This window comes from Mesocricetus auratus, unplaced genomic scaffold (assembly GCF_017639785.1).
Source record: "Mesocricetus auratus isolate SY011 unplaced genomic scaffold, BCM_Maur_2.0 Super-Scaffold_15014, whole genome shotgun sequence".
Classification (NCBI taxonomy): domain Eukaryota; kingdom Metazoa; phylum Chordata; class Mammalia; order Rodentia; family Cricetidae; genus Mesocricetus; species Mesocricetus auratus.
This window is the reverse complement of record NW_024429186.1, coordinates 83873788-83893193: the sequence shown is the minus strand read 5'-3', so window position 1 is coordinate 83893193 and position 19406 is coordinate 83873788. Positions and strand designations below refer to the sequence as shown.

Sequence of the window (19406 nt, the reverse complement as noted above, 5' to 3'; positions counted from 1 at the left end):
AAAGTACATGGGTTTTATGTTTCAAGCGACATTGTTAAACAGCTTTCTGGTGTGTTGTGTCAGTTCATGCTCTCACACTGACAAATGTCGCATCTGTTGTAATTCTTTGTCGAGAAGAGCTATTCGCACTCTCCAGGTGCTCAGGACTCTTGTATAACTGTTCCGGGATAATCTATTTTCTGTTGGAAGGTGGAAACTTCACAAAGAAAATAAGTTTACTTAGTCTTCAATTCTGGAAGCTTAAAAGGCAGGATTTTTTGTCCTCTGATGGGAACGTCATGGCATCACCGTAGTGGGAATGTCTGTGAAAGAAATCACTTAGAAACAAGGAGCTAGAGTCAGAGGCCCCAGAACTACATTCATTTCTCCAAGGGCAGCACCCTTGGGCTTAGCACCTTCACTGAGCGCTCCCTCTGAAAGGTTCCACAGCCTCAACCCAGTGCCGTGGAGACCACAGCACCGCGCCCTGCCGGTCAGCCCTGCATGGTTGTCACTCCACTATCAAGCATCCAACACGAGCACGGCGCCATTGTCAGTCCGCACTCCCTCATTTTCACAAGCTCCCAGGAGAGAACATCTTTCCTGCCTGACTTTCCAATGAACTTTGGGGAAACACTATTTATTTATGTATCTATTTATTTATGTAGGAAAATATTTGCTCTCTATTCCCTCACTCAACACCACAGGAAGAGTATATTTCCTTCTCCTACAGAGTTAGCTATGGGACTCCTTGGGGGGACCAAAACCGTGGATGGAAAAGGCCGCCTAGAGATTTAAATGTGGTTGCCCGGCTTAGCTTGAACTAGTACCGGCCATTCCTCATGAGAAGAGTGGCTCCGGCCATGCTGGTTTCAGAACAACACTCACAGTGCCTAATGAGAACTGAACCTGCAGCCCTATTGGCTGGACCTACAGCCCTACACTGGCTGATCCTGAGACCCGTGAAGAGAGACTTGCCCCCATGGTACATCACTGAGAGTTGGGGTTTGATTTGTTATACAGCGTGATCAAAAGATTGGTGCATGAAAACTGCTTCCTCATGTTTGTAGTACTGGTGACCTGCCATGTGCAGGGAAAGCAAGTGCCTAGCCACTGAACTATACCCCGAGATACTTTTGCACTTTTAATTTTGAGACAGGGACGTCAGGGCCCATAGAAATAGCTCTGCTTCATCTTGGCTTAAGGTCAGAGAGATCAAACCCGCTATTGCTCTCTCAAGGCTAAACAACTGGATATTTGGCCTAAGAACTAGCTAATGGATGTCTTACTTTAGCAACGGGATATTCAGCCTAAGGTGTGGCTATTGTCTATCTTGCCTTGGCAAGAGGATACTTGATGTTTTGGGTATCGAGAAGGTGATTATGCTTGCTCTTTGTATCTTGGTAAGGAAGTCTCTTTGCCTTCCCCCACTTTTGATTGGGGCATACGAAGATTGTGTGCAGTAGTCTTGAGGCTTTCTCCCCAGTATTCACTGGAGTGCCCTCCTGATTCTATCCTGTGTCTCTGTCTTTTCTATAATTATCTATAATTTTCTGGCCTCCATTTCTTAATCCACATGCTTCCTTCCAAACGCAGACAAGGCGAATAAGCCCAGTGGGCCCGGCTGTCGTAGTCTCCAGGACATGGAACACTACACGGGGACTCACTAAATTGTCCATCCTGGTCTTGCGCTTGCTCTGTAGTTCAGACAGACCTTGAACTTGTGATCCTCCTGCTTTGGCCTCCGGATTTCAGGACTGTGCCACCAGATCCAACAGCACTACTGTATTTAAAACCCTGTGTACCCATAAACACAAACACAATTTTATAGATACACCTAGAATTTATGATGTGCTATATTTGTTATAGAGGTTTTCGTGTTTTTTCTTTTCCTTATTACATTAGTTACTCTTTTGTTCTCCCCTCATATTCATGGAGGTCCCTTTTCCTTTCCAAGCAGTGCATGTTGTCAATCTACTACATGCCTATCTTTACTCCGTTGGCTAGTTCTATGTTAACTTGGTGCAAACTAGAGCCCTCTGAAAGGAGGGAATCTCAACTGAGACACTTCCTCCATAAGGTCAGGCAGCAGGCAGACCCGTAGAACATCCTTAAAATTAGTGATAAGTGGGGGAGAACCCATTGTGGGCTGTTTCACCCCGGGGCTGTGAGAACAGGTTGAGCAAGCCACAGGAAGCCCACCAGTGAGCAGCACTCCACTGTAGCCTCTACAGCTCCACACTCCCACCCCGCGTGAGTCTTTGCCCCGACTTCCTCAGGTGATGAGCAATGATGAGGAAGCACAAGGAAAATAGTCCTTTGGTCCCTGTGTTTCACCGTCGCAATAGAAACCTAAGACACTCATTGAACATGACAGACAGTGTGAGCCAGCTAGCTGAAACATCCCAGGTGACTGTATCAGTGTGTGCTGCACATGTGTACACACACACACACACACACACACACACACACACACAACATACACACACACACACACAACATGTGCTCATGTGTATACACACACACACAACATGTGCTCATGTGCATACACACACACACAGATTCTGTCATTTTTGAACTTTCAAAACTGGCACAATGTTACCAACATTGTGGCTTTCTTACTATTTTTACACAGAATCCCTTCATGCCTCAAATCCCAACTTCTCTTAGTGTGCCAACGTTCTCTCTGTGGCACTGTGCTGCTAGCCTCCTCTCTGGCTGCAGTCCTGTTGCCAGGCATTCTGAGAGTGCCAATGGTGTGTGTGTAGACCAGCCTCCACTGACACTGTCCTCCAGGACATCCTGTCCTGGTATGGTAGCCGGATGACGGTTGCTATGTTTCGGTAGGTGGTACCAGCTTCTCTGAGTTCTGGGACGATTTATACTGTCGACTGTCAACAGCATTTAAGGAAATATTTCCCTGCACCACTCACCAGGAATAAGTGATTTTGTCAACTATACAGGCAAAAGCAGTCCTCTGTGTTTTCTGACCACCTTCCCGTGTCTTGACTGTTGGGATCTTGAGATCTTTTCTCCTCTCTGTTGTGTTGTCTCATCTCATACTTGCTGAAATCTAGAAGCTTTGTTTTTTTGCACATTTCGGATATTGATCTTAACCATACATTGAAATTTTTTCTTACTTTAATGTTTGTTCACTGATTGGGTTTGGGTTGTTGCTTGCCATTCATTCCAAGACAGTATCGTGATGTCAAGACTGAGGCCTACCTCTCATTTCTCCACACCTCTCCCTCAGTCTTCCCTCTTCTCTTCTCCACCTGCCTCAGTGTGGCTGCTTTTCTTCTCCCTTGTTTTTCTCAGTCCTTCCCCGCTGCCCCTCCTTACCGCCGCTTGTCCTTAGGTGTGGAGACGTCTGCTTGGTCATTTACACAGCCATGAAAGAGTTAAGTCGGCTAGGAGCAGCAGAAAGAGGCACCAAAGCCATGTTCTCAGAGTTGGTTCCAGACCTTCTGCAGAGCCTGATCCTGGGTCTGGTGTGGGATACCGATGGGGGGCGGGGCAGGAAGGTCCAGCGCACAGTTAAGGCCTGTACGTTAAGGTTGGGACGGAGAGCCGGACAGTCTATCGATCCCCAGTGTCCATAACTTGCTTAGGAAACTGGAATCCAAGTTGTTGAAGTCACAGATAACCTGCTTCAGCAACTACCCGGCTCAGCCCACGCCACCAGAGGAACTGAAGCCCCACAACTGAAGTCCTCCAAATGGCCAGAAGGTGGCAGGGTGGCTCTGTGCCGCTGGCCACCAGTGGGTACAGAGAATGCCAAAACCAGAAGCTGTGAGATAGAGGGACACTCATGACCCACAGAGCCTGGCCCTCTGACGATTAAGTTCACCCAACATTTATTGAAATGAGTTATCTCATGTCAAATACTGTCCTGTTCTTCCATTTAGTCTTCATGGAAGCCCCAGGTAGGCAAATTATTTCCCTCCTACCAAACAGGGTAATTTCTATTCATTCAGCTGGAGCGGTCTTGCAGTGAACTTGTAAAGGTGGCCACACAACCCTTGGGGGTGGCCTCTGGCAGACAGAATTGGAAAGAGGGAAGCTTGAGGCGTGGCTTTCCTTGGTCGGGTCTTTCTGGTGGGTCAGCCAATGAGGTAGGAAGGGCAGAGAGGTCCTCCCACGGCTCTTTATATTTTTCTGTGTAATTGTTCTCCAGTAAACACCCATTTATCATTTATCTTCCATCTAGTGAAATAAATACAAACTCACCTTCAATTGGCACCCAATGTGGGGCTTGAACCCACAACCCTGGGATTAAGAGTCCCATGCTCTACCGACTGAGCTAACCAGGCACACTTCCCTCTTTCTGCTTCTGTCTGCCCGAGCCACACCCAAGGGATGTGTGGCCACCATTACAAGTTCACTGAAAGACCTCTACATTTAGTTGTAGGTACTCTATAGGTACTGTTTATTTGATTCTCAGTGTATTAATACAAGAGACACTCTCTTCATTAGTCTATTCATGATGATGGTTGCTTCCCTGTCTCTTTGTCCCCCAACCCTCCCAGCGTCAGTAATAATAACAGAGCTAGGCAAGAAAACTTAAGTCCACAGTTGTTTGTATTCTAACAGGTCACTGAGGAAGCAGAGAATGCCTGGTGACACAGAGGTCCTGGGGTGGTCTGTGACATTCACCTAGGTCAAAGGGTGTATGCAGACTCAGTGCAAGATCTTATTTGGCTAATGTGACATTATTGAATGATCTAACTCAGGGGTTTTCTGGGGGACATTGCCCCCGACAACTCCTTTCTTTGCATCTTCATGTATCTTTCCTTGGCCACATGCTTGGTTGGTGCCTGCCAAAGGGCTGTGCCTGGCTGGTGGCCACTGAGAGGCTCTCCCCTGTTCATCCCTCTCTGGTGCTGCTTCCCTCCAGATGACTCTATAACCATCACACTGGCTGGTGGCCACTGAGAGGCTCTCCCCTGTTCATCCCTCTCTGGTGCTGCTTCCCTCCAGATGACTCTATAACCATCACACTGGCTGGTGGCCACTGAGAGGCTCTCCCCTGTTCATCCCTCTCTGGTGCTGCTTCCCTCCAGATGACTCTATAACCATCACACTGGCCATAGGCTTCATACCTGTGCTAGGCACATCCACCCATCTGTCTGTTCACTGGTCTGTCCATCCATCCATCCATCATCCATCAGTCTGTCCATCTGTCTCTCCATCCATCCATCCATCCATCCATCTGTCCATCTGTCCGACCATCTGGCTGTCCATCTCTCTGTCCATCCATCCATCAGTCCATCCATCCATCAGTCCATCCATTCATCTGTCCATCCACTCATCTGTCCATCCATCCATCCATCCATCCATCTATCCACACTGATGTTTCCAGCTCCCAGTCAAGGCCTGTGATTGTCAAGGCTAAATTTAACTCACAGCTGCTGCATCAGACTCTGGTATTTTCAGTGAGGCATCTAGGGCCACTAAGCTGGAAGCCTCCAAGGGCTGCTGGCCAGGGCTCACACCCATGCTTCCAATTGGGCTCATCAGCCAGGCTGTTCTGAGAACTTGTTTCTTCCCCTCCCTTCCTTTCAAGTTTTTTTTAAGATTATAACTATATCATTTCATCCTTCCCTTTCTTCACTCTAAATCCTCGATTGTACCACCCTGCACAGCACCCCTGCTCTCTTTCAAATTCTAGCCTCTTTCTCTTTAATTTTTGTTGTTGTTGTCGGTGGTGTGTGTGTGTGTGTTCCTAAGTACATAAATATAGCCTGCTCAGCCTTACTTGTGTATGTTTCTAGGGCTACTTGGTATTGGATAACCGACTGGTGTTCTCTTCCCTGAGGAAGGTTTTCAAACCCCTATCAGGGCACTCCCCGGTTGGCTGCAGTTCTCTGTTCAGGGCTAAGACCTCTTGACCTTCCCCTTCCGCATTAGCAAGGCTACTGGTGTCCTCGTTTGGGTCACACTTAGGTGGCCATGTTGATGAGATTGCAGTCTGAGGAGGCAGTCTGAGAACAGCATCACCGCTTTGGTCTGAGGTAGAGGTAAGAGCTAGTGGCTGGCTGCTTTTCTTCTCTGATCTTTCAACTTTCCCTCTCTGGTAGCTGACTCCGGGTTTTCATAATTAAGACCAACTAGAGCTCATGCTACAAGACTTCATGAGCATAGTTTCCCTCCCTTATTAAATGGTGCTGGAATTGGAGGAAGTGGCAGAGTGGAGAGCAGGAGGCGGGTCTGGGGACCCTTGGGTGCTCTGTCATGCTTCTGCTCTCCCAGATCAGCAGGGCCGCTCTGGTGTGCCACAGGAAGGGAGCACAGGCTGCATCCCCCATGCAGGGGCTGCCGGCTGCCCTGTGCTCTCCTGGCCTCTGTCCCTGAGTCGCTGTCCAGGGGTCTGCCAGGCTTGCTACGAGTTCGTATGCTCATTAATCACCCATGCCTTTCCTTATTGGAGCACTCCTGGGAAGCCCTGGCCCACCGTACTCTGAAAGTTTCCAGCCTCGTCCTCCTGGCCAAGGTCCCAGTTATGTGGAAAACCACAGGCTCTCAGTGTCCATTACAAGCAGGAGAAGAAAATGACCCCAGAAGTGTGGCAGGCAGAAGGGAGGGAAATGGTGACCTCTGGGTCTTGGGGAGCAGGGTGGAGGAGGAGGCCGCTGCCCAGAGCCATCACTCTGACCAGGGTAGCAGGCTGTCAGATGTCTCAACTCCTATGCGAGGCCAAGGGAAACAGGTCCTTCAGAGCGAGTGTCCCTGATGGCTGGTACCTGACTCTCAGGGTGCTCTGTGAGTGCACACTCGATGGCATCTTCAGCACTCAGCTCCACCCCAGGAGAAGCCTCTGGACTCTGTTACAGACAGGTGAGTTGTGGCACTCAGAGGCTGTTGCTTTATGTCTGGGTCCCAGGCTTCCCCTGATTAACCCTGGAAACCCTCATTTCCACCCCACAAGTGCTGGCCACAGCTAAGTGTCATATCCTGGACTCAGCACTAACTTTAACACACCCCTACAGTCCCATTCTACAGATGAGTACATGGAGACCAGACAGGTCATGTGGCTTCCCCACAGACACGCAGGATTTGAATGTGAGTGCTGTGACACGAAAGTCCAGTCCCCTCGATGCTGTGAAGACTCACAGTCCTTCAGATGCCTGTTTCTTGCCTATATCCTGTGCTAACTGGGTTATGGTATTTATTAAAGAGAACCCTTCAAGACATCAAAGATTGGACACGCCCCCTCAGCTCCCTCGAGTTCGCCCTGGTGGAAACTCTAAGGCAAGCAAAACAACAGTGACAGGGAGCCTAAGGACTGTAGAGACCACTGTTAGGTTTAAAATCCCCGGTTATTGGAAACCTGCCCCCGCTGATGTAATAATAAGTCAGTCACACCGAATTAATAAATCTAGGTTTAATCTGAGCAAAGCATTCCTGGGTGGCCCAGGGGAGAGGAAAAACCACCAGGTGAACCCAAAGGTGGGGTCCTTTAATGCCCTTGGGGGATGGAGCCGCCAATGGTGGGCCTTTTAGGGGCAGAGTCTGGACTGGGGCAACTCCAGGGGAGGGGCCCATCGCTTGGCACTCTGAGGGCAGGATTTGGAACGGGACAGAGCTGGAGACCCTAAACAGCCACCACACAGGGAAAAACCTGGGTCCGGAGCTTCCAGCCAGGGAGGAATTTCAGGGCAAGCCACTAGGAGGCAGAATTGGAAGAATAAAGCCTGCCTGCGAACACAGCTGTGGGTTCCAGATGCGTCTGGCTCACTGCGGCAGGTTTCTAAGGGACACTCCTTTCTCAGCATCAGGAACCACATATGCTGTACAAAGGGTTTAGGACCTATTTTACTGTAAGTGTGTTTTCTGGTGAAATCCTAGAAAATCTCAGGTTTACAGGAGAGTAAAGGCCTTACACAGATGTCAGTCACTGTGCTGTAATTCTTGAGTCTCAGCTGGTGAGAGCACTGACCCCCACTCCCCTGCCCCAATTCTGAGTGGAAGGAAGGCTCCTTTCTCTTTTCAGGTCCACACCATTTTCCATGGCTTTCTCTCCTGCCTCCGAATGCACAAGTCTCTCACTTGAGTGTCCAGAAATCCTGCCACTGCAGAACAAGAGCAGGAAACATGACTCTTTGGCAAGGTTTGTTACACTTCGTGGCCACCAGTTGATGGGATATATATATCCTAAAAGAATATATATATATATATATATTCTTTTAGGCTAATGAACTGTTCAACCAATGAGGCAGGAAGACAGGCGGGACTAGGAGACAAGGAGAATTCTGAGAAAGGTAGGCAGAGATGGCCCCCTCCAGAACAGTCATCACGTAGGCTGCCAAAGGAGTAGCAGGTCTCCGATAAGATAAGACCACATGAAAATACTAAGATTAATAGAAATGGGTTAGTAATTAAGACAGAGCTAGCCAATAAGAAGCCCTAGCCCCAGACCAACAGTTTCATAATTAATACAGCATCTCTGTGTGTTCATTTGGAGCTGAAGGTAGCAGGACCCCATGTGGACGAGAGAACCTGTCCGCAGCAAGCAGTCATTAGGACAATGACACTAAACTAGTGCCATCAGGGTGTCCTAGTATAATTTGTTAATGTAGCAGATGGCTGTACCATAAGGTCTAATTTGTCCCTAAAGACTCTTGATATATGTAGCTTCTTAGAGTCAGTAACCAGCTTTGGGAATTTAAAATCAGCATAATGTTGTTTAACTAAGCCCTCTAAGCAAGTCATAGTACTTGAAGAATTTCCAGGTATGACAACCCACTTTTGAAAGAAATGTAAATTTAGATAGGTTAATGATTTAAAAATCAACTCAAGGCCCCCTTTTTCGATCACCATTTCTGTAGTGACATTACTAAGTATCTCAGTTATTTTTTGCATGGGTATATATCTGTATTTTCTTCAAAGGTGTGTGAGAGTACATGTGGATGCCAGAGACCGACATCAGGTGTCTTTAGTTGCTCTCCACATTGTCTTTTGAGGCATGGCTTCTCACTGAAACCCAGAGCTCACCAATTTAGCTAGTCAAGCTTGGTAGCTTGTTCCATAGAACATGAGTCACTGGCATTGAAATCAGGCCCCCATGCCTGTGTGACAAATGAATTACTCACTGGGCCATTTCTTTACCCCATGTATCCTGTTTTAATCCCTGTCTGTCCAAGACAAATGATTGTTTTATTGAAAATTAAAAATTCAGGAACCAGGGAGGTTTTGTTGTCTTTACTCTGCTTAGTGTGTATTGGCTGCTGCCTGGTGGCCCGTGACTACTCCTTATTCTCAACTTTATCATTGGTTTTGTTCCCGGGTTGTTGTTTGCATATAGTACATGTCTCAGTTCTGCTTTTTATCACACTCACTTATATTAAAGTAGTTGGTAGGTTTTACTTTGTTTTTTAAACTTCAATATTTGTATCTATACATAATATGCTTCATGATATGATTTTGATACTTTCATTTTTTTTGCTTGTCTTTTGAGACAGGGTCTTTACACATAGCCCTGGCTGGCCTGAAACTCACAATGTAGACCAGAATGGCCTTGAACTCACAGAGATCCTCCTGCTTCTGCCTCCTAAGTGCTGGGATCCAAGGTGCGCACTGCTACCCCAGTGGTATTCATTTCTAAAGTGTATTTACTGTTGTTTTTACTCAACTTGCACCTCATATTCCACTAATTAATTCTTATAGCTTGATCAAGTAGCCATTTACTTCCTTTCATTATGAATTTTTATGGCTTTGATAGAGTATAATTGCTATAAAGTAAACAACAGCTTAACGTCTGTAAATTCAGGGCCAGTGAGATTGTTTCGCCAGGAAACGAGCTTGGCACACAAGCACCCCCGGGAGCCTGGATCTGAGCCTGGATCCCACAGTAGAAGGGGAGAGCCAGCTGTTGGAATCTGCCTCTGCCCCCCCCCACGTGCATGCCATGCACAGAGCCACATCTGCAGGCCACGCTGTTGGAAGCAGCGTCTTACTGTGTGTAGCTCAGGCTGCACTTGACCCTGCCCTGCCTTCTGAGTGCTGGGGTTGCAGGTGTAGACCCTGTGTCCAGCTTCACTTCCATTGTTGACATGTTTTCCCAGGTTGTAGACATTATATTTTCTTTCAGTACTTTGAATATTGCTTCGTGTTTTTTATTACTTGCATTGTCTTCAACAACAGCATCAAAATGGTAAAAATAGTTACTATTGTTCCTCTGAATAAAGAGCATCTTATTTCTTCTGTGGCTATTTGTAAATTTTTTTATCTTAAATGTTTATTTATAGAAACTTTGCTGTGCTGTATCTTGGTAAAATTTTTCCATGTGTTTTATGCTAGAGTTTATGGAACTTCTCAGGTCTTTTAGCTACATCACACACATACAAACACACACACTTAGTTTTTTATTACTGTGAAGAGACACCCTGGCCATGGCATCTCATAAAGGAAACATTTAACTGGGATGGCTCAGTTACACGTTCAGGGTTCAGTCCATTATCACCAGGACTGAGAGCATGGTGGCTGCAGGCAGAAGTGGCGCTGGAGCTGAGACTCTACATCTTACAGGCAACGGGAAGTCAACTGACTGTCACACTGAGGGAAGCTTGAGCAAAAGACCCCAAAGCCCATCCCCACAGTGACACACTTCCTCCATCAAGGCCACACCTCTTAGTAGTGCCACTCCCTTTGGGGGGCCATTGTCTTTCAAACCACCACAGTGTGTGTGAGTGTGTGTGCATGTGTGAGTGAGTGTGTCTGAGTGTGTGCATGTGTGTGTATGAGTGTGAGTGCATGAGTGTGAGTATTATGTGGCTGGTGCTTTAGCAACGGAACCATCTCTCCAGCCTGCAGTCAGGACTGTCCTGGAGCCTGCCTACTGCACTCTTCAAGGATATGCTACTGTTATATGAAGCACCCAGAACCTCAAGAGGTACCCTCTCCAAGACCTAGGCCCTCTCCATCAATTATTCATCAAAAGATGCACCACAGGCTTGTCTACAGGCCTATCCAGTCTAGGCATTTTCTCAACCAAGGCTTCTTCATCCACAATGACTCTAGTTTTTGTCAAGTTGATATAAAAGTAGCCAATACAGCAGCTAACAACAGACTCTTACTCTGCCCACTACTGGGTTAGGCACTATCTCTCAATATTATCTCTTCAAATGATTCTAGGAACCAAACCTATCATGGGGGTCCACTACTATTGTTATTTTACAAATGGGAAAGTTGAGGCCTGGACAGGCTATAAAACTTCCCAGGGAGCACACATGACAGTTAATTTCCCTGGTCAAACTGTCCTCTGCCAGCGTGGACAGCCCAGGGTAAAGAGGTCCGAGGGAAAAGCAATGCCTTTTGCCTGTGTGCCCTTGCTTCTCATGCTCGGTGTGCCTGATTCTGCTGTCGCCAGTCTTGTGATCTTACCCTCCATCTTCGTCAGCCTTTCAGCGTGGACTGAAGGCTAGTGGCTCTTCAGGACACCCCCAGGCCTCCAGTGTTGGACTGGGCCCAGTAAGCATCCAGGCCTGAGCATGCTGAGTTCCCGGTCTCGGGAACTGTTGAACTACCTAGCTCTTATCATCTAAGGCAGTCTAATAGATGCCCTCTGTGACATTTCCTCATGTTCTGCTCCTCTAGAGACCCAACTGATACAGAAAGTTACAGAATGAGAATTGGAGCTACAATAGTGAATCGAAAGCATTGTGTTTAGGTAAGAATGATGGATTTTCTTATACCTAGAACCTTCTGATTTTTTACAGTCATAAATTGTTGAGGACTGCTAAGAACCTTGAACAAAATGGAGTCAATCAGCCATTTCTTGGCCTTCTGCCTACGTGACTGTGGGCACACATGCCCTTGAGACAAAGGAAAAAGCTAACCACAAAAGTTAAATTTACACAGGGCAGCCCACCCGCCTAGCCAGGGGGAAGTAACCCTTATAGAACAATTGCCTTTGTTGGCAAAGGGTTAATGTGTTCCTTTGGATGCTTTTACCATAATGATAGGCGGAAGTAACCCTTATAAAGCAATTGTCTTTGTTAACAAAAAGTTAATGTGTTCCTTTGAATACTTTTTACCACTCCCTAATTCCTGCACCTGGCTTACACTGACAAGCATTTGTGGAATGCAACTGATGGAAAATTACAGCTTCGTCTTTACCTTATTTGGTGTATAGTTGAGTTGAGACTTGATTGATATGCTTGTACCGCCCCCTGAGATTCTCTTCCTATAAAAACCATTTCACCCCCACGAATAACTGCTCTTGATCAGCAAAAGTTGTCTTGAGCCTGTTTCCCTTAACCTCTTGAAGTTTGCTTTTAAGATCGGATCGGCTCGTGAAGACCCACCAAATTAGTAGCCCCCTCATCACCTCATCCCCGCGGGTTGGGGGGTCCCCTCCGGGGGTCGCAATAAATCAACTCATATTCAAATAGAACAGATATATGTGTGCTCTTTAAAGATTGAAAGAAAAGAAGACAAGAAAACACACCATCAACAATTTTCAGGAATCAAACAATTTTGAATTTTGGGTTTGGTAACAACTTTTGGGAAATTTGAACACTGACATGCTATGTTTTGTTAATAAGTTCATGATTTATTTTCAGAGAACAAAAAAGGAGGCAGTAAGTAAGAAAGTTTGCTTCAGACCTGATCTAGTGTTTGTATTAGAGTTATTAGGAAGAGAATTAAGTTACAAGAAGCCAAGTCCCCACCAAGGATCACGGTGTGCCCTTGGCTATGACCTCCCACAGCAGCAATGCTTGGCCTGGAACTTAGAAGTTTAGCTAAAAGAAAGTCTAAGTCCTGTTAGCATCCTTCCCCAAAGCCCACAAACTAATTGAGTTATTGTAGATGCATGCAGTTCACTCATTCTATCTAGAGTTGGTTGTTGTCTTTTTGTTTTGTTTTTAAAACAAGCTTTGAGATGTATTCCAGGCTGGCTTTCAATTCAAGATCTTCGTGCCTCAGCCTCCTGAGAGCTGGGACTTCTCAAGCATGTGCCACCACATCTAATTATTTTCAATGTTTTCAGGCTTTTGAAAATATCTATTTTATTTCCTCTTCTGAGTCCTTACTTTTCTTGATGAAACGATGGTCTTACATTTTTGTATATTTTCTACTTTACAAGGACCACTAGCTTATTACTCTTGGCAATCTTGTTATACTCTGAGGGAAGATACTCCATTTTCAGCTCAGAAACTCAAGCTCCTGTTATTTCCCTGAAGCATCTTGGCTAATGTTGATGGATCCTAAAGGCTCTCTTGGGGGAGGGCTGGGAAGCTGCAGTGCCAACAACACAGACTCTGGGAGTCACATGAGAAAGGAAACAGCCGACTAATTTATTTGGCAGTGGGGAACCTTATACATACCCCAGCACCCAGGTGTTCTGATCAGCTGGCATCCTGTACCTCCTCCTCAGCTGGGCAGGATGAGGACCTCTGCCGGCACCAGGCAGACTCCGGGTCGGCTCCTCTTGGCCTGGTAGGTCTTAACTTCCTGTGTAGCCACTCTTTTTTTAATTATTACAAGGGTGCTCATGGGAAGTCAGAGTTCATGGCTCAGGCCTTGCTGACCCCATCTCAGGAGGGCTCAGTTACTGGACACTTCCTGTCTTAGGTTTGCCTGCCGATCAAGCTCTACCTGTCATTGACCACCAGCCCTGGAAGAGCTTCATTCCTGGAGAGTTGCGGGGGGGAGGCGAGGGGGGGGTGGCTAGGCAGTAGCCTTTTGAATTTCAGATAGCCAGGACTGAATAGCCTCCTCTGGAGGACCGCAGGAGTGATGGATGCCCAAGAGCCATTAACTCTGAAGAGTCACCTCAGTTGCTGCCCCTGCTGTCGAATACGCTGCAGGAGACATTTAAAGAGCACAAGGATTAACAATACCACCCCGCCAGTTAAATGCATATGTGATTATCCTGGAGGGATCAAGTAGCCTTTTTATATTATGCCAAACTTTTCAAAAAAACAGAGTCAAAGGCTATAACCTCTGCCCTTGTCTGATTTAACGAAAATAAACCAATTTGCTTGTGGGGACAAGAAAGGGGAGTATATACATTACCCATCCTGGGTTATTCCCTCCTTGGTGGAAGCAGGCTGATCCATGGCCAGGTATACATCTCTTATTCGGGACCCATATTGATAATGTGACAGTCTGAGGAAAAACACAAGCATACCGTCACCCACCCACCAGTAAGCAGTGGGGTGGTGGCTGCCATTGGAGGGAGATAGGATCCCTCCAACTCACCAAGGGCAGAGGGGGGGGGTGCGTTCCTTGACGGAGACGCCCCGTACTTGTAGGTCTGGCTGAGCTGCTTGTCATCAAAACTGAGAAAGTTCATATGGAAAAGGACCTCTGTAAGGCCAGATGAGGATCTCTCTTAGCCTCTGGTGAGACAGTCCTGGCCAACAGTTCCGTAAGAGCTCTCCTGGTCCTCTCTGCAATGGCTTGTCCCAGCCAATTGAAGGGGGGTGCCAGCAGTATGGGAAATCTTCCATGACCTCAGAAAGCCATTGAATTGTTGAGAGGCATAGACAGGGCCATACATGCAGATGCGTAGACACACATACACTTGCAAATAATTAAAAATAGTATAAATATGCTAAAATTGTAATAATATTCTACTGAATATATGCCACATCTATCACCTATCTATCATATATTTCTCTATCTATAATCTATTTTACTTATAAGTCTGTCTATATATACTTCTACCTCTTGGTTCTTAAGAATAACGCTGCCTTGTACACATACATATGTGCAAGTGACTGTCCAAGCCCCTGCTTTTATTTCCTAGGCTATATTCCCAGCCTAGGATTTTGAGTGGTGTTTTCAACTTGATGGCATCATTATGAACCAGGTACAATCAATGTCGTGGGCCCCACGTTCCTTCTGGAAACTTCAGAGATTGCTGTTGAGAAATTTTTTGTTCACTGTGGGAAACTTAAACATTATTAATACCAAAACAGAAAGTTTACATTTTAAGATAGATATTTATCCAAAGAAAGGTACTAAAGAGTCAAAAATAAGTAAGGGGAGAAACAGTTTTGGGGAGATAACAGAGTTTTGACAACGATAGTCCCTAGATTTTTGGTTTTCTTCTGTCCCACACCAGGTGGCTCTTCTACAGGAATTCTGAATTTTTCTTCTAACAACATGCTTGGGTTTTGAGAAGGAGCGAGCCAGCTTTGCTTTTTAATTGAGTTGTGACTACAGCTTTTCTGAGGAGTGTAGCTATACAGATGTTTAGGTAGTGAGATCTAATATGTGCCAGGCACCAGGGCTCTGTCCCCTGACTTAAGACGTCTCGTATGAGCAGTACACTGCTGATAATGGGGCCAGTGAGTCTTTGACTTGAGAAAGTTCAGCATGAATTGCCTGTACAGCGTAAGGGCTATCAGAAAAAAATGTTAATGCGCTTGGTCTGGCACTCCACTAGAACCTCGAGGAGGGCCAATAGCTCACCCAATGAATGGAACCAGGCTTAGGGATGACATATGTAGCATCTTTGGAGCCAGGATGCTGAATAAGAACACCATATATGTTTTTATTGGAATCTGAAAAGGCCAGGGTAGCATGAGGGATAGGAGTGGAAGAAGGGACGGCACGGGGCTGTATCTTTATTGGCTAAGATCTTGTTTTTTGGCGAGTGATTGTCAATTAGTTTGATAGTATATCCAAAATGATAGTATCAGATAAACCATTCAGTCCAGGGATGTCCAGGAGATGAATCAGTCCTGTCCAGTTAATCTCTAAAAGTGGTTTTCTAAGGAAGAAGACGGACAACGCTCCAATCAGGGCATGTCGCCAATCAGGGCTCCAGGACCCCCCGCATTGTCCCATAAATCTGAACACTTTTCACAGCAGCTCCAAATCAGTCTCGTATTTCCTATAAAACTAATCTGAAGGCCCAGAATAATTTATCTTTTGTCTACATTTTCAGAGTCTAAGGGGCTGCTACCCACGTTCTCTTTCATGACGGTGAAGGTGCTGAAGAGGGCTTTTGCTCCCCACACAGCTGGTTCTGTGGTTTTTGGAAAGAGCTTCTCTACGAAGTGACAAATAAAGGGACACGCGTGCTTTACCATCTTATTTACCCATGCTACACTTTCGGTGTCTGGAAAATGTACCCAGGTGGGCAGATCGCTGGCCCGCACCCCCAGGAGCGCAGCTGGCTCCTGGTCCTCCAGCAGCGGCAGCGCACAGCACGGGTGGCTGACCTCGAGACCGCCGCTCCGGTGGCACCAAACAAGAAGCCCGAGCTCCAGCAGCAGCCAGCTGAAGCTCAGCCCAGGGTGTCCACGGGCGGGCGGCAGCAGCTCAGAGCTGTGCACCAGCTGCCCCAGCCGCTCGGGTGAGTCCACACTCAGCGCACTGCCCGGGCCCGGCCAGCACGGGGCTCTGGGTGCCTTCCTAACTGGACGGGCAGACACACAAGACAGACAACACGAAAGAAGGGAAGACAAGGGGGTCCCGAGGCTTACTCGTCAAAGGTCCTCTCCCTGAAATACACCGATTTAGGGGTACTGTCCAGCACCGCGAGCGAGGAGAGGGAGACACTAGAACTCGTTCTGGGCAACACCCCAAAATTACAGCGGCAGCAAAGTTGATGGACCTGACTTGGGGAGCTCAAAACCTATGCCCCGAGTGCCTGTTCAGGGCACCAGATGTTGCTAGGTCCTAAGGGCTCCCTCAGAGGAAGAGCTGAGAAGGCGCCATTCCAACCACACAGACACTGGGAGTCAGGTAAAAGAGGAAACAGCAGAATTGAAATGAAACAAACAAAGAAGAGTGAGGTATCCAAGTTGACAACAGCTGGTGAGGAAGGCACTAGCTTTGGATTCAGCTCAGTTGGGGTTAGAACTGAGACAGCGTGCACTCTTTTGACTGTTTAAGAAAGGCTTTTTATGTGGTATAGAACAATAATACTGTTTATTTAGGGCTTCCTGAATGCAGGCATGGTGCTGGATATGTTAATGCAATGTTTCATTTCTTCTCACAAGAATCCCACGAAGGAGGAACCCCATGGCCCCCATTTTCCAGGTGGTGTGGCCCACGCACAGAGTGAGGAGCCCCATCGCTCCGTTTTCCAGGTGGTGTGGCTGAGGCATCCTGCCCCCACGCAGAGCTGCTCAGAAGCAGAGCCGGGATCCTCAGCTAACTCACCTAAGGCGTAAGCATGCCCTTCCCTAGATCTGCTTTGGTCTGAAGTGTGGAATCTCCCAGGAATGAGGTTTTAAGTCAAGAGGGCAGGGTCAAGATTTCTTGAATTAACTGGCAATCAGCAGGAAAACAAGAACTGAACAGGGACTTTGCACAACAGAAGGAGAATCTGAAATATCACATTATTGGAGCTTGGGCAATAAATACATGTCAAAGATTTTGGCTTCCTGAGGGTGTTTGTCCAAAGTTTACTTCCCTGAATATGAAGAAAGAGCAGGTTAGGTTAAATAGTGGTTTGTGACTGTGGATGAGAAGGAAGGAAAACAGCCTCTGGACCGTACCTACCTTTCTCTGTCACTCAGCTGATGGGGCTGACCTACCTTTCTCTGTCACTCAGCTGATGGGGTTGACAGCTGCTCCTTGCTTATTCTTGTTCACTCTGCGGCTGGTTTCAGGGACACAGGTTGAGTCAGTGACACTCACACAGCTCACGCGGATCCTTCCACCTTGTCTAAGCTGATCATTTGCTTTAACCCTGTTATAAAGTGTAGTTGAGGACACATTCTAACACATTCTCCTGGGGACACTGGGTCCCGGGCTGTACCCCAGACCTACGATTTGCTGTAGACTCTCCGTCCACATTCTAAAACCTGGCAGGAATGGCTTTTGAGAGATAGCCCCCACATCCATAACTTGGTGGCTTTGGGCTGGAGACCTTGTTCCTTTCCATCATGGGTTAAGGCTTTGGGTGCAGTCAGTCATGGACTGTGTGAGAACATAGTACTTGTGATAACCTCTCCAAATCCCCAGGAAAGAAAACAAGCAAGGGGTTAATCCCCAGGAAGACAGTGCTTAGGAATCATCATGTTATTCCTCCTCTGCCAGTTACACTGGCTGCTCACAGTCCTTGCCTTGAAAGCCAAGGCGGGGGACACTCACGATTGCCCTGAGGGGACCCTGCAGGACCTGTGCCCTGTCCACGGTCCAGTGAAAATCACTGTCCCCTCACAGGGAGGAGCTGAAGTCTCCTTGTAGAGAAATCTGATGCGCTCTCCATCTGTCCCTTTCTTCCCTGTCACAACACATTTGTTCTCATTTCCCTATCACTTGTCAAGGTAAGTTTAATTTTGAAACCAAAGCCAGACTGGGCATTTTATATTCTTAGTGGCAAAAATCATTGTAACTATCATCAGTCTAACAAGGGGATCTGGAGAAGACTTTTAAAAATGCCTGTAATTAGTAAGAGTCTGAACTTTGCAAATAGATTGGTTCAAGTTCCAAGGCATACATTTAAAACCTTCGGCCACAAAGTTAACCTTGCTCAGTTTTAGTCTCCATGAATGAATGCAGCAACCCTGTGATACTACTGTGAGGATTTATTCAGATATCTTTCATAAATCTTTAAGTATAGAACCTGGCCCATAGTACACATATTCACACTGGATGCTCATTACAGACACTGCCACCAAGCCTGAAGACCTGAGTTCAGTTCCCGGTACCCACATGGTGGAAGGATGTTACAAGTCACCCTCCGATGCTCTCAATCTTGCTGTGGCGCATCTGCCTTCCCCAACAGAAACATGCTTAGAAAACGTACAAGAGGAAAGCTGACTCCTGCATGCACACACAATGACAGTGATGATGTGATAACAATAATGAGTAGACTTACCTGACAACATGGCAAGCTGGGCGTTAGCACGCGAAGGTTCTGTCTTGTTTATACCGTATTTGCTCTTTCCCAGTGTGTTTGAGCATTGCCACAAGCAGCTTCGAAAAAGTTAAAATTTAGCCTCAGCAGTGCTGATGGAGAAGCAGAGAGGTTGCATTGTAAGCAGACATGAGAGTGAATCTGGAAGGGGAAGGCCTCGTCTCGGGGGCTGAGCAATAGGCAGCTAAGGATTGGGCTAGGATCCTGAGCAGCCAGCCAGGACTGTGCTGGCTTCTGGACCCCAGAGATGAAGGACAGTTTATTTATTTTCTATTTTCTTTTTTTAACCCCCTGAAGGACAGTTTATTATTCCAGTGTTTTTGTGGCTTCAGCCTGCCTTTCAGTACTGTAGGTTCCCATGGAGTGGTGGTTGTTGTCAGCAATGGTGTGTGGGGGTTGTTATCAGCACAGGGTGTAGTGGCTGTCGTTGTCAGCAGATGGGGTAGTGGGGTTGTTGTCAGTGAGGGTTATTTTTAGCAGATGGCATAGTGGTGTTGTCACAGACAGTCACGTGGTTGTTGTCCGCAGATGGGGTAGTGGGGTTGTTGTCAGTGAGGGTTATTTTTAGCAGATGGCATAGTGGTGTTGTCACAGACAG

The 19406-nt window shown here is 46.9% G+C and overlaps 1 long non-coding RNA gene and 1 other non-coding gene across 5 annotated transcripts in view; one reads left to right on the top strand and one right to left on the bottom strand.

The window, feature by feature from the left end:
• Positions 1 to 17317, top strand: part of LOC121139412 — a 34691-nt gene extending 17374 nt beyond the window's left edge. The window contains exons 1-4 of one of the 4 annotated variants that reach the window (XR_005876379.1): positions 5846 to 6816; positions 7973 to 8089; positions 11575 to 11647; positions 15881 to 17317. This is a non-coding gene — a long non-coding RNA (uncharacterized LOC121139412). Of the gene's footprint in view, positions 1 to 5845; positions 6817 to 7972; positions 8090 to 11574; positions 11648 to 14734; positions 14798 to 15880 lie in introns of those variants that run through there. The other 3 variants (XR_005876380.1, XR_005876381.1, XR_005876378.1) reach the window with 3 other exon arrangements.
• Trnak-cuu lies at positions 4220 to 4292 on the bottom strand. Its single transcript has one exon. It is a non-coding gene; the product is annotated as a tRNA-Lys (tRNA).
• Positions 17318 to 19406: the final 2089 nt, after the last annotated feature.